Genomic DNA, 15,312 nt, shown 5'->3' with positions numbered 1-15,312 from the left:
TCTTTTAGAAAGGCTTGCCAGGCCATTTCAGAGGGTAATTAGAAGTCGACCACCGTGCTGTTGGTCTGGAGCCATATGTAGGTCAGGCTGGGTAAAGACGGCTGATTTCTCTCCTGAAAGGACACTGGTGAACCAGATAGGTCTTATGGCAACAGTTTCATTGTTATTATTGGGCTTTCAATTCAAGATTTTTATTGAATCCAAATTCCACCATCAGCCATGGTGGGATTCAAACCCAGGTTGCAGAGCATGGATTACTAGACCAGTGACAATACCACTGCACCATCACCTCTCCTTGAGTGAGCATCCAAGGAGTATGCTTGGTTTGAAATAGTCCCAAGAAGGGGCTAAGGAGTTAGCAATGTTAGCATTCACTTTGAGAGGACTAGATAACAAAAACAGGGGCATACTGCTGAGGCTTTATAAGGCCCTGGTGAGACCACATTTGGAATATTGTGAGCAATCCTGGGCCCTGTATCCAAGGAAGGATACCCTGGCCCTGCAGAGTCCAGAAGAGGTTCACAGGAATGATTCCAGGAATGAGAAGTATGAGGAGCATTTGAGGACTCTGGGACTGTACTCAATGGAATTTAGAAGGATGAGGGAGGATCTCATTGCTACTTACAGAATACTGTAAGGCCTGGATAGAGTGGATTGGAGAAGATGTTTCCATTAGTAGGGGAGACTAGAATCTGAGGGCACAGCCTCAGAGTAAAGGGACGATCCTTTAGAACCAAGATGAGGAGGAATTTCTTCAGCTGGGAGAGTGGTGAACCTGGTGAATTCATTGCCACAGAGGGCTGTGGAGACCAGGTCATTGAGTGCATTTAAGACAGAGGTAGATAGGTTCTTGATTGGTAAGGGGATCAATGGTTACGAGGAAAAGGTAGGAGAATGGGGTTAGGAAACATATCAGCTGTGATGGAGCAGACTCGATGGGCCGAATGGCCTTATTCTGCTCCTATGTTTTATGGTCCTATGGACTAAGGAATTATAATCCACTTCAAACCAACATGCTTTAACCATAATCCTTTTTGATTATCCATTCATGAAACCTGGGTGTTGCTGGCCAGACCAGCCTTCATCACCAACCCCTCAGTGCCCTTGAGAAGGTGCTGGTAAGCTGCCATCTTAAACTACTTCCATCCAATCTTTGGCTTTATAAATGAGCACATCATGCCAACACAGAACAGCATTTCTTCGATCTGAACATGGAGATCCAACCTTGACGCATGCTTTAACCTGCAGTGTATTCCTGATATTCCTGCCCCCACCCCTCTCCCGAGTCCTGCTGTTTGAGTTTTCAATACTCCACGAGTTGTGAAGCTTTTGGGAAGCCCTGAGGTCAGGAAAGGCAAGACCTTTCTTACTTTGAAATTTCAATGCATAAAATACTTCACGTCTTTAACCAAATGAGAGGCATAGCGCTACACAGGTTTGATTACATGTGTTGTTAAGTGTTTTGTAAGACTGTATTAAATTGAGCTGATGAGTGAATCACAAGTTATTATGCCACCTCATCAGTAGATATTTGAGCTGACAGAATTCCTGGGAGAATTAGGCACAACCTTGGCTTAAAATGCCTAATACCCTTTTATCCATGCTCACCACGTGCATGTAACTGGCACTTATTGCCCATCCCTAGAGTTGCTCATGAAACACTGCAAACTCCTGTGGTGAAAGTGCCCCTACGGTGCCATTAATGAGGGAGTTCCAGGATTTCAAGCCAGCTTCAATGAGGAGATGGAAACAATATTTTCACTTCAGGATGGTACGCGACGGAAGGTACTGTGGGTAGCTTCCCTACCCCGAGCCAGAACTTCTGGGTTTGCGACCCCAGGGCTTGATTGGCCAAGGAAGGTGTATTCATAATGTAGTCAGACATGTTCAGTGTCAAAATCCTTCCAAACACGCCAATGGAGAGACTCCTGGTCAGCCATGCTTGATGTGGAATGGTATCTCTCAAGCCTCTGGTGACACATTACAGACCTGTTCCTAGAGTGACTAACTATGGAAACAGACAAAAGTGCTGACTTCGTTCCCCACTAGACGAAAGAGGAAGAAGATGACGTGTGACTTGGAGACAATTGTGAGCCACCTTCTTGAAATGCCACTGTCCATGTGGAAAGGTCGGCCTGCAGTGCAGGGTCAACTTGGATTTATAGAATCCATAGAATCCCTACAGTGCAGAAGGAGGCCATTCAGCCCATCGAGTCTGCACCAACAACAATCCCACCCAGGCCATATTCCCGTAACCCCACATATTTACCCTGCTAATCTCCTGACACCAAGGGGCGATTTAGCATGGCCAATACACCTCGCCCCATACATCTTTGGAGTGTGGGAAGAATCCAGAACACCCAAAGGAAACCCACACACAGATACTGGGAGAATGTGCAAACTCCACACAGACAGTGACCTGAGGCCAGAATTGAATTCAGGTCCCTGGCTCTGTGAGGCAGCAACACTGTGCCACCCATGGGAGTGACCTGCACAGCCCCTGTACTGTATCATGTACAATGCAATCTGTGTGTTTGCATTAAGGTATGAGGAAAATAGCCAGCATATAGAAAACACTCAAGGCGCGATCTTACCTGCTGTTCACGCCACGCGCCCAGCTGCAGTGAAGTTGGAGCATTTGGCGGCCAGCCAAATCTCTGTTCACTGTGGCGGGATGGGACAGTCCTGCTGGCATGAACGGCGGTAAGTTCCCGGCTTTAGTCATTGAACAATATCTAAACTGTTGCATGATTTTCCTTGATTCCCCGTTTACCTGGTGCCAGTTTCAAATAGGTCAATTATCTGCTTGGTATTGAGTCCTCCTGGCAGAATAAGTGGCATCAGAACTCGGAGATCAAACTATCTGTTATACTTCAGCATGAACCAGAGAACAACGCAAGTGTATGGCACAGAAGAAGACCCTTTGGGCTATCAAATCCATGCTAGCTGTTTGTTAGAGCAATCTATAACTCATCTCACCACCCTGCTCTCTGTGTAGATGGTTCCTCTCCTGTCCATGTTTATATATTCCTCCTGTAAATGGTGCAGTGTCTCTGCCTCACCTACTCCCTGCGGCAAAACATTCCATGCTCCAAAGATTGACTGATTGAAGATGTTTTCTCTTGGCATCTGCCTTCATGGAAGATTTGCTCCAAGTGAGGTGATGTTTGAAGAAAGGGAAGTTGTACTCAGTAGTTTTCAGACAAACTGTGTATTAGGGTTACCATCTCCAACAACATTGTAACTGGACGTGGGTACTACTTGGACCATAGCTAGAGAACTGATATTTATTTTGGGGATATTGAATGTTACATAGAATTAACAAGATGTTAATAGAATCATAGAATCACTACAGTGCAGTAGGAAGCCATTCGATCCATTGAGCTTGCATTGACCCTCTGATAGGGTATCCTACCCAGGTTCTCTCTTCCATTTATACCTCCATAATCCCAGACATTTACCATGGCTAATTCAGCCAATCTACACATCTTTGGAGACTAAGAGGCAATTTTAGCGTGGCCAATCCACCTAACCTGCACATCTTTGGACTGTGGGATGAAACCGGAGCCCCCGCAGACACGGAGAGAATCTGCAAACTCCACACAGACAGTCACATGAGGCTGGAATTGAACCCAGGTCCCTGGCACTATGAGGCAGCAGTGCTAACCACTGTGCTGTTAACTTCTCACATTTCACTTCATCTAACTCTATCAGTACGCATTTCTAATTCTTTCTCATGTATGAACTTGTCTATCCCCAAAAGTGCAGTTTTCACCCCAATGGTGCCAACTAATCCTTGTGTTTGCAAGTTCCACATTCTAACACATCTATGGATATGGGGATTTCTACTGAAATCCCCACTGCATTATCATGTGAGTGTGTGTACCTTTAAGAAAGTTTTTTTCAAAAAAATCGTGCAGCTTACAGCTTCAGCGATAACATTGGGGGTGGAGCATAGCTGTGGCAGTCAGGTGATAGGGGTTTCAGTTTTGTTTGTGCCAGTCAAGCGAGAGGGTTTTTTTCTTTGTGCTTTCCATTTCATTTTCGGAGTGTGTTTAAAGCAGTTTAGCAGCAAGCTAAGAAGCAGTCTCTCTCTCTCTCTCTCCCTGTTCTTCTCTGTTTGGTTCTGAAATTCTTACCAATTAGCTGAAGGAAAGGCTTATTGCCATCCTGCCTTAAAGAAGCTGTGTTTTGGGAAATAGATTTGACTACAACCTCTTCTGAGTTTCTTCACGAGGGATTTTCAGCATTAAACCCAGGAGGCTGGATTCCTGTAATAAGTGGGAATTAACCTATGCTGTATTGTGCTTATTTGGAGGGGTTTGTGTATTGGATGTTGGCTTTGGTTGGAACACATTAGAGGTATTCCTTAAGAGTTATACATCACTGTGGTTATTGTGTTTCTTGTTTGTAATTGTTGAAAGTTCTTGTGAATTGTCTTACTATACATGTCAACAATATTTTTAATGAAGCTTTGCTTTTGATAAAAGCTCCTTGTGGGTCAGTTCAATCACACCTGAAGTGAAACGTCTCATGCTCGTCCCAGCCAAATTCAACGTAAAACCTGACAGGCCAGGCGAGCTTCATAGACCACATTGAAATATCCAACCTGACTTGTAACAATGTTCGTTGGATTGTATATTGGATTCATTTTATCTTTAATGACCTCCAGTCTTGAATGACCCCCGCAGAGCAAAACATCTTTTTTAATTATCTCCTATTGAACTGATTCATGGTTTTCAATATGCCTATTAGGACTCCCTTAAAATTGTAAAGGACAGGATAAAATTGTTAACCCTTGGTGGAGAATTCTGCAATCAGGGGACATAGATTCAAGATAAGTAGGTGTAGAGGAGTCATGAGGAAGAACTTTTCTATGCAGAGGTTGGTGGGTGTCTGGAATTCACTGCCCGAGTTGATGGTGAAGGCAGACACCCTAAACACTTTTTTAAAAATACCTTTATCAGCACCTTAAGTGTTGTAAGCTACAGGGCTATGGGCTGGGTGCAGGTAGGTAGGATTAGAAAGGACAGCTGGGTGTCGAATGGCCTCCTTCTGGGCTGTATCTTTCCTATGGTTCTAATGACTCCTTCTGTATTATAGCAGGAGCAAGTGAGGAAAAATGGACTTGGTTTTAAAAAGGCGCTTGATAGTTGAGAAATATTCCAGCACCTCACCTCACCAGTTACATCCACACCTTACAGGGAGGCAATGGCCTAGTGGTATTATCACTAGACTATTAATTCAGAAACTAAGCTAATGTTTTGTGTTCGAATCCCGCCATGGCAGATGGTGGAATTTGAGTTCAATAAAAATGATCTGGAATTAGGAATCTACTGATGACCATGAAACCATTGTTGGAAAAATCCATCTGGTTCACTAATGTCCTTTTGGGAAGGAAATCTGCTATCCTTACCCGGTCTGGCCTACATGTGACTCCTGAGCCACAGCAACGGGGTTGTCACTCTGTAATTCTCTTTGTTTTCTTACTGAACTGCCCTCAGGCAACTAGGAATTGGCAATGAACGCAGGGCAATCAGCAACACCCATGTCCCACGAATGAATAAAAAAGAAAGGATTGTCTCGTTCCAGTTGAGCAGACAGTAACCCGTTGTTTAAGCAGCGAACATGACTAGGAATAGCGCGCCACTCTGAACACTGCCTGCTCTGATAAAGTCACGCAGGTGCGGGCATTCTGCTCACCGGACTGCCAGGTGTTTCTCATTTAATCACACAGTCATAGAATCCCTACAGTGTAGAAGGAGGTCATTCGGCCCATCGAGCCTGCATCAACAATGATCCCACCTAGGCCCTATCCCCAATGCCACACGTATTCCCCCTGACACTAAGGGGCAATTTAGCGTGGCCCACTATCCACCTAACCCGCAGCATATTTGGAATGTCGGAGGAAACCCACACAGGCATGAGGGGACTCCTTACAGATGGTCACCTGAGGCTGAAATCGAATCCGGGTCCCTGGCACTGTGAGGCAGCAGTGCTAACCACTGTGCTGCCATGCTGCCCATTAATAAATTTGGGTTGGCAGTGGTGGGATGCCTGGTCGCACATCATCACATTCTGGTAGTATGACCTTCACCAGCCCTTCTCAGGGGCAAGTGAGAATAGGCCCAGGATGCAGCCAGTTTAGTTTTATTGCTTTCCTAGAATCCTACGGGGCTAGGAACAATTTGGAAAATCCCACAGGTCAGCTGCAAGGAGAGCCAGCTGCTTTCGAGGACACCTGTTCACCTGTTTTTTGAGTTATTGCCGCCCAAGTCACGGTCACTGGGCAGCTTGGCCTTGCTGTAGTAGTTGGAAATAAATTAGCCATGGTGATGATGGTGGGGGGGGCGGTAGTGGAGGAATGCAGTGGTACCATCAAGCTGCTTCTGCAGTGCGTATGAGCTACACATCAAAGCTTGCAACCCAAGGGAAAATAACAGACACAGTGTAGTATAGGAATCAAAACAGATACAAGCAAACGTGGTACAGCATCCAACAGTTCATCCTCGTTAACCGAACGCCACTGTTATTGTGTTAATATTGGCTCATCTTTTGTTTAAATTGGAGAGAGCGGGGCCTGAGAGCACATCAACAGGGATCAGATTGCATTGTACAACATAAAGGAATGATTTGTTGTTCCTATAGAGACATACACATTGGTTCTAATGCTGTCTCTGGTGACTCATTCATTTATTAGTTTTATGAAGCACTCCTGCCTCAGGTTCCCCTCTCATAGTTGGCCAAGGTTAGCTATCTGCCATATAAACTGCTGATAGCGGAGAAGGAGATAAGACTCCCTGTACGTGTAATAAACAAAATCCTTTACGACGTCAGTGGAAATCGCTGTACGTGGTAGTCATTCCCATTTCAAAAGTCAAAAATAAATCTGAAGTGTAATGGACGACTGTCTTTTCTCCAATCTGCAATGCTATGGATCCAGAAGGTTCTATTTTTAAGTCAACGCTTCACAATGCAGTGTTAAAGATTCCATAAATGATTCATTTTATGAAGTGGCTGAAAGGATAAACCATTTAGGTTAGGATTTTAGCCTCTAAGTATCCTTGGGGCTTTTAATTTGCAGCAAATAATGTTGCCAGATGACCTCCCCTCACCACCCCCCCAACCCAACACAACGGCAGGACCCGGGTTCGATTCCCGGCTGGGGTCACTGTCTGTGTAGAGTCTGCACGTTCTCCCCGCGTCTATGTGGATTTCCTCTGGGTAATATAAATTGGGTGCCATTGCACATTCCCGGTGCCTGCCCCCGCCTCAGTTTTACCAGCAGTGGGAAAAGTGTCTGAATCCTGGTTTACTTCCTGACTTGGATGGCTGTGTGTGCAGCATCTGCACCTTCTGCTCGTGTCTGCGTGGGTTTCCTCTGGGTGCTCCGGTTTCCTCCAAAGATCTGTGGATTAGGCGGTTTTGACAAACGGTGACCTGGACTTGAAACGTCAGCTCTTTACTTTCCCTTCAGACACTGCCAGACCTGCAGAGATTTTCCAACATTCTCTCTTCTGGCTGCAAATTAGGTGGATTGGTCGTGCTAAATTGTCCCTTAGTGTTCGGGGATTAGCAGGGTGAATAAATGTGGTTATGGGGATGGGACCAGGGTGGGATTGTGGTTGGTGCAGACACGATGGGCCGAATGCCCTCCTTCTACACTTTAGGATTCTATGATCCTCAGCCTGACCACCCATGGACCAATTGATTTGATTTGATTTATTAATGTCACATATATTATGATACAGTGAAAAATACTGTTCCTTGCCTACTATACAGGCAAAGCATACTGTTCATAGGGAAGGAAAGGAGAGAGTGCAGAATGCAATGTTACAGTCATAAAAGAGCTAAAATGAAATTTTAGAAGCACAGAGCGAGAGTATAAGACAGAATTAGAAGCAAGGCCGGGCACAGCTTGCAAGAAGCCACCACGTTCTGGCGCCATCTTGGTTTCCCAATTACTGGTCACTCAAGGGTCTTCTCCCATCACGACTGTGATTTCACTTGGAGTCGGGGGAGGCCCACTCCAAGTGTGAAGCTTCGCAACTCAGCTGATGGCACCGCCCCCCCCCCCCCCCCCACCCCTCCACCAAGGATGAGGGCAATCTCCTTCATGCCCCGAAAATTACTCCTAACCAATGCGTTTTCCCTCTACCGCTGCCCTGTTCACTGCACTACCCACCTCCCCCCCTCCACACAACACACACAACACAGACACAGACACACACACACACACACACACACACACACACACACTTACCTTCACAGGTAAGGGCATCGCAGGATGTGGAGACTCGATAAAAATCCACCGTGAGCTACCGGAATGGGGCAACAGGTTTGAGTCGTTGAATGGCCTACTCTCGATCGTAAAGTCCCAGAAAGAGAGCCAAGCCCCATCAAGATGTTGATAGCTTCGCACAACGTTATGCTCGATAAATCAGATGACATTGCATTTTCAAAAAAAAATAGGCATTGTGTTTCTGGCGAGGCAGTGGGACTGCTTTGAATAACAATGCGTTGAACAATCAATCATAATCTCATCCTTTTTGCTGGGGTAGCCATGGCAACCGTACAGGGTTGCATGTGGCTGACAGGAGCCGGAGAAGCCAGTTATTCCCTTATCCTCAGAGGTGAACATACTGCAGCAGCGTAAACACATGCTCCATTCAGATTCGCGTTGTAATAAATACATATTACCACTTGTCAGTCAAATTCGTGAGATGAATGTCATGAAAGCAGGCGATGCTGGGAGAGAAAGCCAATTGCGCCCGGCTTCACTTCCTTTCCCAATCTTGTCATTAGCAGTGCGGTAACTTTTTGATGCTCCTCTTGCTAATTTAAGGGATGCAGTAGTGCAGTGGCATTGTCATTGGACTTGGAGTCCAGAGATCCAAAACAAGGGGCGGCACGGTGGCACAGTGGTCAGCACTGCTACCTCGCTGCACCAGGGATCCAGGTTCGATTCCAGCCTTGGGTGACAGTGTGGAGTTTGCATCTTCTCCCTGTGTCTGGTGTAGGTGAGAGGGGATTGGCCATGCTACATTGTGCCTTAGTTTCCAAAGATGGGTAGGTTAGGTGAACTAGCAATGGTAAATGCAGCAGTGATTAGCATTACTGCCTCGCGTGCCAGGGACCTGGGTTCAACTCCGGCCTCGTGTCATTTTCTGTGTGGAATTTGCACATTCTCCCCGTGTCTGTGTGGGTTTCCTCCGGGTGCTTCGATTTCCTCCCACAATCATAAAATGTGCGGGTTAGGTAGATTAGCCATAAGTTGCCCCTTAGTGTGTCAGGGGGATTAGGAAGGTGACAGCAATAGGACCTGAGTGGCACTGTTGTCAGTACAGGCTCGATGGGCTGAATGACCTCCTCTGCACTGTAGGTTCTATAAGATAGAGAGACTCAAATCCCTCCGAGACAGATGGTGAAATTTGAATTCAGTAATCCAGCTAGAATTAAAAGTCTAATGATAACTGTGAAGCCATTGTCGTAAAAGCCCATCTGATCCACTAATGTCCCATAGGGAAGGAAATCTGCCATCCCTACCTGGTCTGGCCTACATGTGACTCCAGAGCCACAGCAATGTGGTTGACTCTCAAATGTCCTCTGAAACGGAGGGCAGTTAAGAATGGGCAATAAATGCAGGCACAGCCAGTGATGATGCCGTCCCATAAAATGAATGAAAGGAATAAATAACTGACAAGAGACAACAGGAGCTTTATTAGGGTGCTTAAGAGTTTTGCAATGAATGTGAACATGTTAATAAGGGAAGAGTGGTGACTGTCTATCTGAAACCAAATATCTTTGGAAGGACTGGGTTGGCACCTGCGTAACTATTTCAGTGTTTGGCCCATGTCAGAGCCAGATCACCTGATAATGAGCTAGCAGAACCCTCACCAGTCCACAGAAGGATTCTATCTTTTAATTTGAACCTTCTTCTACCTGCTTTGGCACAGAAGCAGCAGATGAAGAGATTATTTCCATGGAGTATGGTTGGCGCAATGACAGTGGTGTCTGCTGGAAGGAGATTGTATTTGGCACGTGTGTAATGGAATGGAGTTGGTTCTGATCTCCCTTGGTAGGATTGGGTTGAAGTGGCTTGTGCTACCAAATAAACCTGTTGGACTTTAACCTGGTGTTGTGAGACTTCTTACTGTGTATACCCCAGTCCAAAACCAGCATCTCCATATTAGCATTGGGTTGGACAGAGCGACTGAGATACTACTACCTGAGAGAAATGTGACTGGGACATTGGCACCATCTGATAGCTGATGTTGATATCACGCTAGATAGGTGACTGGAACACTGGTATCATTTAATAGATAGGTGACTGGCATGTTGATACCACATCAAAGATCGGTGATTGGGACACTAATACCATCTGACAGATGTTTAATTTTGGGGCACAAGTCATTTGCCATTTTGCTTTTGCTAATGTATTGGAGATATTACTTTGTGTCTCATGGAATGTTCTCTATAATGTGGAGTCCTTGACCAGCTTGGGTCATGGACTGCAACCTTTACCATGGAGATTGACAATCTACCGTCAGAAATTTAAAACCAGGACGAAGAGATGTAGATGGGGAAGTTGAACATAGAGAAACCTGTCAGGAGAGGGGGCGTGTGGTCACGACAGGGCAGCTTGGGATTGGGCAGGGTCAAGGGCCTTGTGAATAATCCACCCGACACCAGGCCCCTCGGCCTGTTCAACCATGGACGCCCAGTCTTGCCAGGCAAGCTGGCTCACTCAGCCTGCCAATCAAGCGGGAAGTCAGCTAGAGCTCATGTGGATACCAAGAGCCATCTGGTCAGAATTCCTGATTGATTCATGCACAAGTATTGTTAGGATTGGTTTGGTTAAGGGGTCAAGCGGTTGAGCATTTGGCTCCGGGAAGAGCCGGAATCATCAGCTTCAATAAATCAAGGCCTCTGAAAGTCGTGACAATCCTAACGCAGCGAGAAGTAGCACAGGGACCTGTCGTGTAGTCTATTCCCCATAATAACTTAACTTGACAGCTCGATTTGGAGGTAGGCCGGGAGTAACTGGAGATCCATTTAATGACTATTGTCAATCACAAACCCGCATCTATTTCCAGAAGGAAACCTCTGTTTTTTTTTCATTTCCCTGTTCTTTGATTTGACATCACGGGGGCATTGCTCACAAACTAACTCTCCTCGCTGTTTCCTGCGACCGGCACTTAATGCCAGACATTGGCAAGCATGGGCGGTGGCATGGCAGAATGAAAGGTGAGTTTTTTTATTCCTTTATGGGTGGCACGATGGCACAATGGTTAACACTGTTGCTTCACAGTGCCAGGGACCCGGGTTCGATTCCCGGCTTGGGTGGTTGTCTGTGTGTAGTTTGCACATTCTTCCCTTGTCTACATGGGTTTCCTCTGGGTGTTCCGGTTTCCTCCCACAGTCCAAAAATTAGGTGAAGTAGCCATGATAAATTGACCTTTAGTGAGAGGAAGAATAGTGGGGTAAATATGTGGGGTTTATTGGGATAGGGCCTGGGTGGGATTGTGGTCAGTGCAAGCTTGATGGGCTGAATGGCCTCCTTCTGCACCGCAGGGATGCTATGACTGTGGGACATGGGCGTCATTGGCTGGCCAGCATTTGTTGCCCATCCTTAGTTGCTGTTTGGAGGACAGTTGAGAATCAATCACATTGCAGCAGCTCTGGAGTCACATACAGGCCAGACCAGGTAAGGATGGCAGATTTCCTTCCCTACAGGATATCAGTGAACCAGATGGGTTTTTTCTGATAATCAACAAGGGGTTCGTGGTCATCAGTAGACTCTTAAATTCAGATATTTATAATTGAATTCAAATTCCACCATCTTCCATTGAGGGATTCGAACCCAGATGCGCAGAAATTTAGCTGAATTTCTGGATTAATAGTCTAGTGATGATGCCACTAAACCATGGCCTCCCCGATGAAGTATCTTTTCCAAACTGGATATCCAATATAAAAGGACGGGGTTTGAGGGAATGGGGTCTTTGGGGTGGGAGGGGGAGGTGCGGTGTGTGCAGGAGGGTTATCCCCTTCTCTAAGAAAGATATTAAAACTACTTAAACAAAACTGGCTAGCTTCTCCAACCTTCTGCTCGGGTATTAGCAGTTTATAGATCATGGGGAGTCCAGTGAAGTCCAAGATAGAATCCATAGCATCATAGGATCCCTACAGTGCAGAAGGAGGCCATTTGGCCCATCAAACTTGCACTGACAACAATCCCACCCAGGTCCTGTCCCCATGATTGAATGGCAGAGCAGACCCGATAGAACGAGTGGGCTAGGTTTGTTCCTCTGTCTTATGGTCACCCTGCTAATCCCCCTGACGATAAGGGGCAATTTAACATGGCCAATCAACCTAACCTGCACACCTTTGGAGTGTGGGAGGAAACTGGAGCAGCCGGAGGAAACCCACCCAGACAAGGGGAGAACATGTAAATGCCACACAGTCACCCGAGGCCAGAACTGAGCCCATGTCCCTGGCGCGGTGAGGGAACAGAGTTAACTGCTGTGTCACTCTCACCCTCTGCTATAGATGCACTGAGAGGACTTGCAGGTTGATAACCAACCTATCTGGCCACGCTGTGAGTGCACATTCCATGGCCATCATCCACTGAAGAATTCAGAGCGTGGTTAGGATTGTGGAACTCTCAGTACTGCAAGGAAATAGCCATTGTGAAAGCATGGATGCATTTAAGACAAGATAGATCAGCACATGATGGAGGAAAGAAGAGAAGGATGTGTGGAAGATCATCAACCTGAAAGGTTAACTCTGCTTCATGCTTCATTCGTCTGCCAGATCTGCTAATCATTTTCAGTATTTCCTCCTTTCACTTCCAATTTCCAGCATCTGCTGCCTTTTGCTTTTGGAGAGGGACATGTTGACGGAGTGAGATGAAGACAGGGTGAGAAGAGACTTGTGTGGAACATAAACGTTAGTATCGGCCAGATCTCGGTGGCCTGTTTCTGTGTTATAAATTCTGTGGGGGCGATCCTACCAAAACAATTCTAAATGCCAGATGAGTGTGAAAATGAGAGAGAATCTCACTGATTTTTTGAGCGAGTTAAAAATCAAATCTTACCTCACTTCAAGGAAAAGAAATGAAGCAGGATCTCTTTCCTGCCAGCAGGGGGAGGGGGAAAGCCTGAGGAAAGTCAGCAGCTTGCAATAGAATGTGCCATTGCGCATGTGCAGATCCCTCTGTTTTGTGCAACTAAAATTTAAATATTGAGTCAGCTCTCGCTAGATATCCAGCTCCAGTAAGATCGCAAGAGATGAGAAATCAGGCGCAAACCCAATTTTTTGGCTTTCTCACGATCTGAACAGCTCGGTCCAGGTTCAAGTCCCACTCTGGGACACGATGGCCATGGAATGTACAGTCATAGTGTGGCCAAATAGGTTGGTTATCAACCTGCAAATCCTTTCAGTGCATCTATAGCAAAGGGTGAGAGTGGCAGTGTCTCCAGGTCAGCTAGAACCCCTTGTGCAGTTTCTGCAGTAAGTTAAAAGACCCCCATGTCCCAGGTTCTTGTGTGAAATGTCCTCCTCATTGTGAGAGAAGGCTAAGTTAAAAAATAACAGAGTTTACATTTGATTCCCTGGTACTTTGGAAATTAAGTTGTTATTCCAGCTATGGCCAAATATTTAATTCACTTTGTTCTGCAAGATTAAAGATGCTCACTTCAAATAAAGCACCAAACTTGTGAAACTATAGTTAAAAACTGTTAAAACCTGCAGATGCTGGTCTGGAAAAATAAAGTTACAACAATTGTGGAAACTAAAGTTATGACAAACAACTCTGTCAAGTAATGGAAAGTGCTTATTAGCATGCAAGACCTTCAGTGAGGCTAATGCTTACATACTCAGGATAAGCGACTAATCTAAACCTTATGTCAGTTTCATAAGCTCTATGTTCCCAGCCTTGGCCACAGAATGAAAATAAGATCCTTTAAATAACAAAATTCCAAAGAGCAAGATACAGTGAAGCGTATCTGTTACGTTTTATGTATAAATCGCCGGTGAACTTCACTCCATCTGTTCTCCTTGCCAGCAGGTAATGAAAGCTTAAAACATTTGAGTACACACTCTGCACTGTCTGGTTAATCCTTAACTGTACCACATGGCAAGAGGTCCACATGGTTAACCTCATAATTTTCCAGTAAGAGTCAACACTTTCAGGAGCAGAGGGGCAGAGACTTGAGCCAGAATACACAAGGGAAGAGTTAGCTCCTTACCTTCCAATGGGGAGAGTCACTGCTTGACACATTTAACCGTGATCTGGAATGCACTGGTGGACACGGATTCAGTAATAACTTGCAGAAGGGAATACTTTGAAAAGAAAATTTGCAAGCCTATGGGGAGAAGATCAGGAACGTGGGCCTAATTGAATCGGTCTTTCAAGGTGATAGCACAGGCACAATGGGTCAAACAACCTCTGGTTCTGTATGATTTTCTGATTCTGAAAGAAGCAAGCCATGAAGAAAGCATTTGTGGCCAGTTACTGGTTGCAGGATTATTTGGCAACATTAGCAGATTTCAATGAGTTAAATTTCCATCTAATCATGACCATCTCCCCCCTTCAAAAAATGATTGACTCGTCAGAAATAGTTCACTGCTACAGTTGTGAAGTGGAACAGTAAACAGCAACTCTGTTATTTTTATTTATATTTTTTAACACAGCGCATGGATCAGAAAACTTAAGGAAAAAAGAGAAGGAAAGGGAGTTTACACATTAATACATCCCAAGTGAGACATTCAGAATTCCTAATACTCAGAATGAGATGCAAACGGTAGTTTATGTGGAATTGTGCATAGTAGCCAGCTTTAGAGCATCATGTGCAGTCCTGGCCAATATTATTATTCAAAGGGCATGGAGACACCGGGGGGAGTGCAGAAACAATTTATAAGGAGTAGAGAATCATAGAATCCCTATGATGCAGAAGGAAGCCATTCGGTCCATCCAGACTGCTCGGACCACAATCCCACTCTGGCCCTGTCCTCATAACCCACATATCTACTCTGTTAATCCCCCTGAAATTAGGGTCAGTTCACCAAACGATACCAAAAGTGTGTCGGTATATGTGTCAGTGCAGACTCGATGGGCTGAAGGACCTCTTCTACACTGTATGATTCTATGATTCCAAGTATCAGGAATTGTGAAACAGAATCCCTACAGTGCAAAAGTAGGCCATTCAGCCCATTGAACCTGCACTGGAAACAATCCCACCCAGGCCCTACCCATTTAGCCACATATATTTATGCTATTAATCCATCTAATCTACACATCTTGGGACACTG

General features: G+C 45.5%; 1 protein-coding gene across 6 annotated transcripts in view; it reads left to right on the top strand.

Moving 5' to 3' along the window:
• Positions 1–15,312, top strand: part of caskin1 (CASK interacting protein 1) — a 634,002-nt gene that overhangs the window by 203,328 nt on the left and 415,362 nt on the right. The gene's annotated exons all lie outside the window — the stretch shown is intronic.

Source organism: Carcharhinus amblyrhynchos, chromosome 18, assembly GCF_965287045.1.
Source record: "Carcharhinus amblyrhynchos chromosome 18, sCarAmb.v2.hapA, whole genome shotgun sequence".
Classification (NCBI taxonomy): Eukaryota; Metazoa; Chordata; class Chondrichthyes; order Carcharhiniformes; family Carcharhinidae; genus Carcharhinus; species Carcharhinus amblyrhynchos.
The sequence above is the reverse complement of the archived record's forward strand: the minus strand, read 5'-3'. Positions and strand labels throughout refer to the sequence as shown.